Raw genomic sequence first — 11616 nt, forward strand, 5'->3', positions numbered from 1 at the left:
AAGGAAAGAAAAAAAAAGAAAGAAAAAGAAAAAAAAAGAGAAAAGAAAAGAAAAAAAAGAGGGAAAAAGTTGGAAATTTTCGGAATTTCGTCGGATTTGTCGTCAAACTTTCGAAGGTGAATTTTCGGTAATTTTCTGGCTGTTTGTGGTTGGATTAAATCAACTCAGTTATTCGTGTCGTATCATTTTATGTGATCAATAGATCGATTCATTTTGATAATCGTGGTTGACTCGAAAATACGACATCCGAGTTGCAGTATTCAGTTCTTCGAAGTGAAATCTAAATAATGAGGATTTTAGTTCAACCTTAAATTGGAAATAGTGTATCATTTCATGTGATACAACTCTCTGTTCAGTTATCCGAAATGTCGGCGTAGATGCGACGTTTTCCGACGTAGGGTTGACGCTTCATTATTTTATGTGCTTTAAATGTGTTTTAGTGCTAATAACATACCTGTACAGGTGGTACCTCTTCTAGGCGGTCGTGATTTGCTTTGGATTCGTCGCTTTTGGTAAAAGGCAAGTAACGTGGGGGTGTAGTTCCGTGCTATGTTTATATTCATGTCTTACTTATTTTGCAAATAAAATTAAAGTATATGGTTTTCTTTTCTGCTCCATTTAAATCATGGATGTCGTTGCATTCGATTATTTAAATCAATGCTTTACTTATTGATTTGGATTGTGCCTTTATCTTCATGAATCAGTTTGTTTTCATGAATCAGTTGTGGTTTTCATCATGAGCTATTCAAAAAGGAATAAAGAATTGACGTCAATTCACATGCATACATATGCATTTATGCACTTCATATGGTGATAAAGGCCGATCACTGCCATCGTGCGTGATTCGTACCGGTACATGGAGTTGCATGAGATGTTGGTATCGTCCAACTCTCAAATGGAGTTGCATCATGGCATTCATACATCTCTCTTTATGATTTTTTTTTTGGAGAATACAGAATTCTGGGGATTTGAATGCCATTTTGGGTGAAAGAACGGGATGGAGTTTGACGTTTCCTCGACAAATATTCTGAAAGTAAAAACCTCTTTAAAAACCATGAGTTTTTTGGCTTGTTGATGTGAGAAGGATGTGTATTTCCAAATACTTTCAAGATAAAGTGAGATGTGTTTATATACATAGCTGTTACTTGCTGAGCTTGTCTCACCCCCTGTTAAATCTTTTACAGGTATGTTTAGTTACTGACGTGCATTGGGGTTGGATCTGGGTAGTTGCACGCACGCCCTCACCGCAAAGCCGATAGTCACCCAGTGATTGAGTTGAGCTTTGTTGATGGGTTGGCGATTGATTTGGTATATGTTGTGGTGAGACGCTGGTAGCGTCGTGAAGGTTATTTATATGTTGGTTATATCTGTTTTGACTGCCTGAGCTTTGTTTCTTATGGTCAGTTATACCGCTCTACAGAGGAAATGCTGCCAAATTTTCCTATTTTCGGATGATTAGGCTCAGTTGGAAGTAGGGTGTTACAGCCTGACTGGAAACAACTCTTCTCGCAAAGAATCAGTGTCATCAGCAACATCCTGACAATGCCATTCAGATTTCTCTTGTATCAGTCTATTTCTCATAAGAACAAAGTGCCAATAAACTCTGCTCACTACTCCGAATTGTAGTTTTAGGAAATCCTCTCTGGTGAAATACATAGTAGGAAAGCTGGGTGTGATTCATCCGCCGCGGCCACCGCCTCGTCCATGGTGCCCATCTCCTCGACGGCGACGGCTGGGTGTGATTCGCGGAGACTGGCGACGAGGGCCGCGGACTTGGCCCTGGTGCGGTTCCAGACGAGGACGCGGGAGATGGACAGGAGCGCGGCGTGGTGGGCCTCCGTGACGTAGGGCGCGAGCGCGAGCGTGGCCGGCGGGCGGGACGTGGTCGCGAGGAGGGAGGAGGAGAGCGCGGAGGAGAGTGAGCGTGGAGCCGTCGATGGAGATGAGCGGCGCCCCCGTGGCGGAGCTGAAGAGGGAGAACGCGGCGTCCTGGGCGTTGACTGCTCACTCGGAGTGGTCGGTATTTGAAACACCGTCCACCGATGACCTCATATCTCCACCGGTCTCGTTGTCAAATCTCGATGAAAAAATCTGCAAAAATTCACAGGGATAGGCAATGCAACTTTGAAACACCAAACGAAATTTGAGACTCGGAAAAACAATCTATGGAGGGAGAACTAAAAAAGATAAATTCTCGTCGGTGTTCCAAATACCGAGCACCCCTGAACTCATGTTACACCTCGTTTTGCATCCAAATAGTGATGTTTTGGGGATTTGTTGGCCCGTTGTGATGGATCGCGTTCATGCTTGGAAGCACTTCGTCCCCACACCAGCATGGTTAGATCAGGAACATGTATCTGGCCATCTGCTGTAATGTCCCTTTATGTAAGTTTTTTGGACAACGAAAAACAAGAGAATTAGCGATCTTATATTAGAAGTGATAAAAAGAGAGTAAACGAAAAAGTCTTAGAAAGTGGTCGGTATCACCGAAACCTAACCGGGAGGAACTCAACCTAGCTGCAAACCCCCACCGCCAACAAACAGGGGTTAGTCGACAATACAACAGCTACAACCGGTCAGAACAACTCAAAACCCAAACTAAACAGAGGAACCGCATAAAAGGAAAAGGATGGCTTAACTAATTAAAACAGAAGCTAAACGATATTGATCAAACTCCTCCTTGATCCGATAAGCCACTTCTGTCGCTGAAACTGTGTGTTTTTGAAGGTTTTCCGGTTCCATTCTTTCCAAATATTCCACTAAAAGAAGATGGCAATGCGTCAAAGATTGGTCGTTGATGTCGTGCGATCTTCTTTCTTGCCTGGTGCCACCATCTTTTAATTGTCAATTGCTCTTCCATGTCTGGTAGGTTTTGGAGGTTGAGTCATGTGGTGATCTCCTTCCACACCTCTTTTGTAAAAAAACAATTTTTGCACAAATGGAGCAGGGTCTCATTTTATGCTCGGCAAAGCTTGTATATTGGATCATGGGGCCATCCTCTCTTCGCAAGATTATTTGTTGTTAGAATTTTTTTTTTTTTGCAACAGCAGCCATGCAAAAAAACTTGCATTTGGGTTTCGTCTATGCCTTCCAAATTGGCATCATCGCTGGTCTCCGTGTGCTACCTTCAAACTGAATGTTGTAAGCACTTTGTGTGGTGTATTCTTCGTCATTAGTCCACCTCTAAGTGATTGAGTCCGGCACACCGGGGTCTAGCGTGACATTCTGTAGTCTTTCCTAAAGATTTACAAACTGTCAAAGTTCTTCTTGGGTTGTGAGGTGACCTAAGTTTGCAATTCAATATTGATTTGTTACGGCCTTCTGTACGGTAATGTTTTTCCATTTGGTTATTTCATAAAGGGCCGGAGCCAGGTTTTGGGGGCCTGACCATCAAGTCAACTTGAGAGCCAAAATGAAGCCTTTTCTCTTCGACCCACCGTAACTCTCTTTGAGGTGTGAAATAGGTCTTTATCTACTTTGTCATAGGACATTCATTCATGCCCAAGGTCTATCTTTATTTTTCCATTGGAACTATATCCATCGGAGGCATAGTGCTCTGGCAAACCTTTGCAAGTCTGATACCCCAAGCCCTCCCAGGTGTTTTGGACGGCAAACTATGGCTCAGTTTAGTAGGCAATGTCCACCGTTAACATTTTCAGGTTCATCTCCTCGCCAAAGGAACGATCTTCGTATGTTAATCCTCTTGGTTAACCATTTTTCAGAGGAAAAACTGTTAGATGATATATCAGTTAGGAGGAGAGGATAGATTTAATAAGAGTTTCTCTTCCTGCTCTTGAGAATAATTTTCCTTTACATCCGGGAAGTCGGGCCCGAGCTTATCAAGCAAAGGCTGGACATCAACCCTCCTTAATTTTCGCGTGTGCAGCTGTCGGAGGATGAACTCCTCAAGCGGGGATCCTGAGGGACCCCTTTTGAGATTCAGCCAGGGGGATGATTCTAAATCTACCTCGTACGTGAATTAAATGAGAGTATGTGGGATGCAAGTGGGACTGATGATCGGATGCTAGTGGAGTAAATGCTCGAGGGATTGTAGACATGTTCGGACTGCACGGAGCATAATACCCTACTCCTGTGTGTATGCTATAAATGATCTGGGAATGCCTCTCTGTGGATCTCTTGCGTTACAAGGATTTTGTCTAAGTCTAGAGCTTCGGTCTTGCTTCGAGCTTCGTGTGTCCTGACTTCGTTAGCTTGTCTGTCGTCCGTCGTCGGGGTTCCTCTCCTTCTCCGGGGTGCGCTCCCCTTTTTATATCCCGTCAGGGTGGCTTGATGTGCCTAGAAAGGAGGGCACGAGTCCCTATGAGCCATAAATGGAAAGCAACTCTCATGGGCTGCAGCCTGGTGTTACAAGGGTTGAAAAGTGCGTCCCCGGCCGGTTTTGTCGCCCATTACGCACGGTTTTAGCCGTTTGCAAGAGGAGGGTCCACCGGGTAGCTGCCGAACCACCCCGCATGCCTACTCGGTCAGAGCGGACCTGACACAGCAGGGGGGCAGGCGATAAGCCTCGAGCCCTGCGACGATATCTCCAAACCGCGCAGGATGACGTGCGATGGGACCTGTCGCATTAAATGCCCCCACGCCTCTCTGACGGGAGTTGGCAGGGACTGACAACAGGCGCGGGGGGAGTGGTTGGAAGTGACAGGCCACGCTACCTCTTAAATGCAGCATCAGGCCTCTCACCAATTGACACCTCACCGCTGAGCCCTTATAGGGTTTACCGGCAAAGGGGCTTCTCAAGTCCTCGGGGAACTCTGGGTGCTCGGGGATTACTGTTCATATCCCCGAGCGCCTCCTCCCGGATATGTCTCTTCTCGTTTCTCGGGAAACTCGGGTACTCGGGGACTACTGTTCATATTCCCGAGTGCCCTCTCCCGGAACTGTATCTTCTCGGTCTTCGGGGAACTCGGGTACTCGGGGACCACTGTTCATAGCCCCGAACGTCCTCTTCTGGAACTTGTACTTCTCGGGTCCTCAGGGAACTTGGGTACTCGGGGACCACTGTTTATGACATCGAGCGTTCTCTCCCGGAACTTGTACTTCTCGGGTCCTCGGGGAACTCGGGTACTCGGGGACCACTGTTCATAACCCCGAGCGTTCTCTCCCGGAACTTGGTCTTCTCGGACCTCGGGAAGATAGTCTCCGAGGAAAGGCGCCACGTGGTATTCTGCTGTCCTGATCTCGGGACTCGGGACCCTTGGTTCCCATGTCACTGACAGCAGCGGCAGGCCAAAATATGTTCCCAGTAAATTTGTGATCTTGCTTGGGAAATCAAGAAAGATTTGCTCCAAAGGCTATTCTTCGTATCTAATGGGGAAAACCTCTGTTTTAGCTAAGTATGTGTTCCTGCATAACTCGCGTTTCTTCCCTATATCGCACTGATCCATTGTTGATGGCACTGCACACGGCCCACGGGGAGCAGGGGAACGTCCGGCGAAACGCTCGCCGTGACCCATCAGTCTGTGTGGGCAAGCACTAGCGCCGCCCACTCCGCGTACGTGCAGACAATGGAGAAACACCAGGTGAAATTTTTCAGACCCAAAAATTATCTGTACCGAGAGAAGCAAAAAAGGTGAAACCGCAGATGCATGGTGGGAGCAGGCGAGCAGCTTCTGCCGGTGTCCCTGTTCCTGTTCCTCCTGTCAAAGCCTTGCTTTCTAGCTTCTCGGGTTCTCCCGTGCGTTCGATTGCGTTTTGCCAATGTTCTTGGAAGAACTTTGTCAGCACACCATGAATTAGCCGAGCTATAGACTGGGAGCAGGAGAACGGGCGGCGTCCGGCGTGGAGCCCGCCGTGAGTCCGTGACCCTTGTGTCTGTCTGGGCAGGCACTAGCGCCGGCCGCTCCGCCCCGGCGGCGTTCTTTCTCTCATGCGGGGGCGACCGGCCGGCGGCGCGCGGCATCAACGTAACTGACGCCACCGGGCGGGCCGGTTTTGACGAGCAACCATCCATTCCGATTGCTCCACACTGGTGACCACGTCACCGAACCTCGTCGTCGTTTCTTGCTTCCTGCACGCCGCACGAGGCTGAAGCATGCACGGACGAGTTCACGAGGCAGATTGGCAGATGCACGACGAATCGCCGATCGTACCGAACTGCCGACTGCCGCGAACTCTGGCGAGCACCGCTAGCTGCAGCACTGGCGAACCATGAACGCTGCTCTGTTCACCTGCAAGAGTTCAAACGGCGGAGACCTCAGGCTGGGTGCTCCGACCAGCGTGGGCCACCGGAGGCAGTGAGGCGAGGGAGACCCGGGGGTACGTGGGCGCGACGGCGCACTGGTGATTACTACTGGTTTTAAAACATATCATTTTAAAACCGAGAGTCCTTACTGAAATCGGTGTCTATTACTTATTTTTGGGTTTAGAATCGATAATGATAGATGTTTTGAGAAGAAAAAATAAATAAAATGAGCCGGTTCTGGATTGACCCAGAGCCGCCACATGTGGCCGCTCGGTCGCCGCCGCGCTCAGCCACACGCCCACCGTAGCCTAAGCTTCGCTGCACATTCGCATGCATGGGGGGAGAGAAGCAACATGCGCGCATGCATGGGAGAGAGAGGAGGAAGAGATAAGGTATGGAGAGAGAGGGGGTAGAGAACAAGGTTCTGCAGATGAAGGAGGAGATTGAGCGGGGCGAAAATACCAGCGTGTGGATGTGAACGGGCTGAGTGGACGTAAGCCAAAGGCCGATTGAACTAAAATTCGGGTCCGCATCATCAACGACGATTCGTGGCTAGAACCAGCACTGATACTCGGTATCAATATCGGTTCTTAGCGGCTCCATTATGGTTTGAGCGCGAGAGTTTAAGAACCGGTAGTGATACAGGTGTACTGTTGATTCTTGGATAACCGGTAGTGACGAGCCACTATTTATGATCAGTTTTGTAGTAGTGGCGGTTCGGTTTAAGTAGGGGTTGCGCAAGAGGGAGACGCTAGAGTGGTTGGACGACGAGGCTCGAGCTCCAGTGCCATTTATAATTGCGCGCACGAATGAGGACAGCGACAACCTAGTGTGGGTGTCATGTGGCTACAACGGCGATGGCTAGACGGATGCAGGCGACAGGATTCACAGAGAGGCTACAATGGTGGCGATAGGATTCACACCACGAGAAGGGCGACGGATGGCTCGATGACGTGAGCGCAGGATTTACGGTGGAAGAAAGCTACGAAATTAGGAGAACAACCGGCATCGGCGACAAGCTCGCCCTGCCGTGGCCCAGCGAAGAGGGTGACTGCAAAGGCGGTGCTATCATTTATGAAAAATGCAACTTGGAAAACATACTACGTATACATCGTTTATCTCAACTATTTGAGAAATTGCTGAAGCGTTGTAACCCTCTCGGGCCGCTGTGCGTGTTTATATAGGCCAGGAACAGCCCCTGGCGTGGCGTTTACAGATTGTACCGAGTTCGATTCAAATGGAGAGATTGAGTCTATCTACAACATGCGCTCAGTTTGTGCTATCTCTATCTCCATCTAAACCACAACCATCGGTAACCAACTCACAAATATCTCAATCTCTAACATCCCCCCTCAATCATAACTTTACTAAGTTAAGATTGCGTCGAAAATCTTCTAACTTCCGAACAGTAAGAGGTTTAGTAAATCCATCAGCAACTTGATCTTCAGAAGATATAAATCTTATATCAAGACGCTTGTCTGCCACTCGTTCTCGTACAAAATGATAGTCAACCTCAATATGTTTGGTCCGTGCATGAAAGACAGGATTTGCTGATAAATAGGTTGCTCCCAAATTATCACACCAAAGACATGCTGTTCTAGACTGAGACACTCCTAGTTCTTCAAGAACAGACTGAACCCAGATAATTTCAGCTGTAGCATTAGCAAGGGATTTGTACTCTGCTTCAGTGCTTGATCTTGATACTGTAGTCTGCTTACGAGCACTCCAGGATACAAGATTTGAACCTAAAAATACTGCAAATCCTCCTGTAGATCTTCTATCATCTGGGCATCCTGCCCAGTCTGCATCAGAAAAGGCACTTACTAACAGTGACGAAGACTTTCTGATCTTTATACCCAGGGATATGGTACGAGAGACATACCGCAAGATTCTTTTGACAGCTGTCAAATGTAAGGTTGTGGGAGCATGAAGAAATTGACATACCTTATTGACAGCAAAAGCAATGTCCGGACGGGTTAATGTTAAATATTGTAGAGCACCAACAATACTTCTGTACCTTGTTGAGTCTTCACTATTTAAAGGTTCTCCTTCTGTAATTGAAAGTTTGTCTGATACTGAAAGAGGAGTAGTCACACCTTTGCAGTTTTTCATCCCAGCTCGAATTAGTAATTCAGATGCATATTTCTCTTGAGAGAGAATAATACCACCATTAGTTTTCTTCACCTTAATTCCCAAAAAATAATGTATTTCACCTAAATCTTTTAGAGCAAACTCAAGCTTTAAATCTTGAAGAAGAGCTTCAACTGCACTTTCTGAAGAACTTGCCACAATTATGTCATCCACATATATAAGCAAAAATATAATTACTCCACCTTTATTATATAAGAACAATGAAGTATCTGCCTTTGAAGCAGTAAAACCGAGTTGTTGCAGTTTCATACTCAATCTAGAATACCATGCTCTAGGCGCTTGTTTTAATCCATATAACGCTTTATCAAGTTTGCATACATATTCAGGATAAGAAGGATTTTCATACCCAGGTGGTTGCCTCATATAGACTTCTTCCTCCAGAACACCATGAAGAAACGCGTTCTTGACATCTAGCTGTCGAAGACACCAATTCCTAGAAACAGCAATAGATAATACAATACGTATAGTCGCAGCTTTCACAACAGGACTGAAAGTATCTTCATAATCAATACCATATCGCTGTTTAAATCCCTTTGCAACCAGGCGAGCCTTATACCTGTCTATTGTGCCATCGGATTTTTGTTTTACTTTATAGACCCATTTACAGTCTATAATATTGTTGGCCCCTTTTGCTGGAACCAAATGCCATGTCTTATTTTTCATTAGAGCAGAATATTCGTCTTCCATTGCTTGCTTCCATCTGCTGTCTCCAAGTGCTTCTTGCAGACTTTGAGGTTGTCCTGCAACACTGAAAAATCCATATCGCACTGTTCCATCGGTAAATATTTTTGGTTTAGCAATGTTGTTCTGAGATCGTGTAACAGGCCGTGTAACCATAGTATCTCCAGTATTTAGATGCAGCATATAATCATTACCTCGAGTGTCTAAAATACTCACAGAGTCTGACGATGACAGTGTTTCTCCTGGCGACGCACTTAAAGGAAGCCGCGAAAGCTGCTCTGTCGGACTCACCGCAAGAGCCGGATCCGGATCCAAAGGACACGCACCAGAAGACTTCCCCGCCTGGCTTCTTCGAGGCGTAGAATGCTGACTGACCGCAAAAGCCGGGTCCAAAGGACATGCACCAGAAAGCTTTCCCGCCTGGCTTCGACTTCGAGGCGCAGGAGGCGCAGAGCTATCAATGCTCAGGCGCACATCCCGCTCAGCGCCTGGGCGCACGTCCGGAAGCGCAGAGCAATTCCCAGTCGCAGGACGGTGCGCAGAACCATCAATGCTCGGGTGCACGTCCCGCCTAGCGCCTGGAGGCACGTCCGGAGACACTGAATGTGAGACATCGATTGCGTCTGTCAAGTCTCGTTCCCGAGGTAAAGCCGCTCCGGCTGTTGTGCCTGTGCGCTGATCATCTGTGGCAGGCGGATCCCAGCTCATCTGTTTTGTAGTGTTAGCACCACTCTGTTTGAGGCCCTGTTCAGAGACATCTTCAAGAATTATATTAGTCATGTTAGTATCTACTGCAGTAACCCCAGGTCGTTCAGGATTTAGCAAAGTGGGATGAAGGAGAAGGAGATCAGTCCGCAGTTGAGCACCTGCATTGGGATGTAGGTGAGCAAAAGGGAAAACAGTCTCATCAAAGACCACATCCCGTGAAATATAGACTCGGCCTGTAGATATATCAAGACATTTATATCCTTTATGGAGGCTACTATAGCCCAGAAAAACACATCTTTTAGATCGAAATTGTAGTTTCCTTGTGTTGTAGGGGCGCAAATTTGGCCAACAAGCACACCCAAACACACGCAGCAAGGAGTAGTCGGGTTTTTGGCCAAAGAGACGTTCCATAGGTGACTCAAAATTGATGACCTTGGAGGGGAGCCTATTAATGAGATAGGCTGCAGACAGGAATGCTTCATCCCAAAATTTTAGTGGTATAGATGCATGAGCAAGCAAAGCTAGACCAATCTCAACAATGTGACGATGCTTACGTTCTGCTGACCCATTCTGTTGATGAGCATGAGGGCAAGATACAAGATGGGAGATTCCTACCTTTCGAAAGAAAGAGTGTAGTTTTTGATATTCACCTCCCCAATCAGTTTGCATGGCTAGAATTTTTCTATTGAAAAGCCTCTCAACATGTTGCTGAAACTCATGGAATTTGCTGAAAACGTCAGACTTATTTTTCAACAGAAAACCCAAGTAAACTTGCTATAATCATCTATAAAGCTTACATAGTACCTATTTCTACCAACTGAAATAGGTGCAGGTCCCCATACATCCGAGAACACAAGTTCTAAAGGAACTTTAGACACACTTGATGACTTTGGATAAGGAAGCTGGTGGCTCTTGGCCTGTTGACAAGCATCACACACTGATTCTATACTAGACTCTTGAGAGCAAGGTAAATTATTACTGCTAATGACCTTTTTAACTATGACAGATGAAGGATGACCTAACCGACTGTGCCATCGTTCTGATGAGGGCTTGATTGCACTAAGAGCTTGTCTTGAGGAGAATGACTTCTTCAAAGCGGGAAGAGGATAAAGTCCACCTCTACATCTGCCTTGTAGAAGGGTTTTCTTCGTTGCTTGATCCTTGACCAGAAAGAAATTAGGATGAAATTCAAGATAAGTATTATTGTCAGAGGTGAGTCTATGAACAGAGACAAGATTCTTTTTGGCATTGGGAACATGGAGAACATTATTAAGATAGAGATCACGAACTGGGGTATGAACAGTAGAGTACCCAACATGATTAATAGGCATACCTGAACCATTAGCTGTATGGACCTGGTCCTGTCCATTGTACTTTTCACGTGTGGTCAACTTGTCTAGTTCTCCAGTAATATGATCAGTAGCACCAGTGTCTGTATACCAATTTGTATCAATGCCATATGAAGTAACAGCTGTATTTGCAGTCTTCTCTTCACCAATGAAGGTTGTGTCAAACCTTTTCCAGCATCGATGAACAGTGTGTCCAACTTTTGAGCAGAGCTGGCACACTGACTTTGAGCTTGATGAGCCATTGCTGTTGTTATGGCCATGTCCACCACGTCCGCCTCCTCTGTTTCCATAGCCACGGCCACGACCTCCACGGCCGCGAAATCGTCCTCCTCGCGAAACATTATTGACTGTCATCTGAAACTGAGAATTCTGTGCCTCCAAACGTGCCTCAGCAGATAGAAGTTGAGCATAAAGATCACTTAAACTGATAGGATCAATCCTTGCACTTACCGCCTCAATGAGCGGGTTATATTCAGCATCAAGTCCAGTAAGAATATAAGATACAAGATCATCATCATCAAGCTG

At 46.5% G+C, this 11616-nt stretch overlaps 1 non-coding gene across 1 annotated transcript; it reads right to left on the reverse strand.

Annotated features, from left to right (window-relative positions):
* Positions 1 to 11477: 11477 nt before the first annotated feature.
* Positions 11478 to 11616, reverse strand: LOC133908118 (small nucleolar RNA Z247). Its single transcript, XR_009908089.1, has one exon. It is a non-coding gene; the product is annotated as a small nucleolar RNA Z247 (small nucleolar RNA).

The sequence above is a fragment of the Phragmites australis genome, chromosome 24 (genome assembly GCF_958298935.1).
Source record: "Phragmites australis chromosome 24, lpPhrAust1.1, whole genome shotgun sequence".
Classification (NCBI taxonomy): domain Eukaryota; kingdom Viridiplantae; phylum Streptophyta; class Magnoliopsida; order Poales; family Poaceae; genus Phragmites; species Phragmites australis.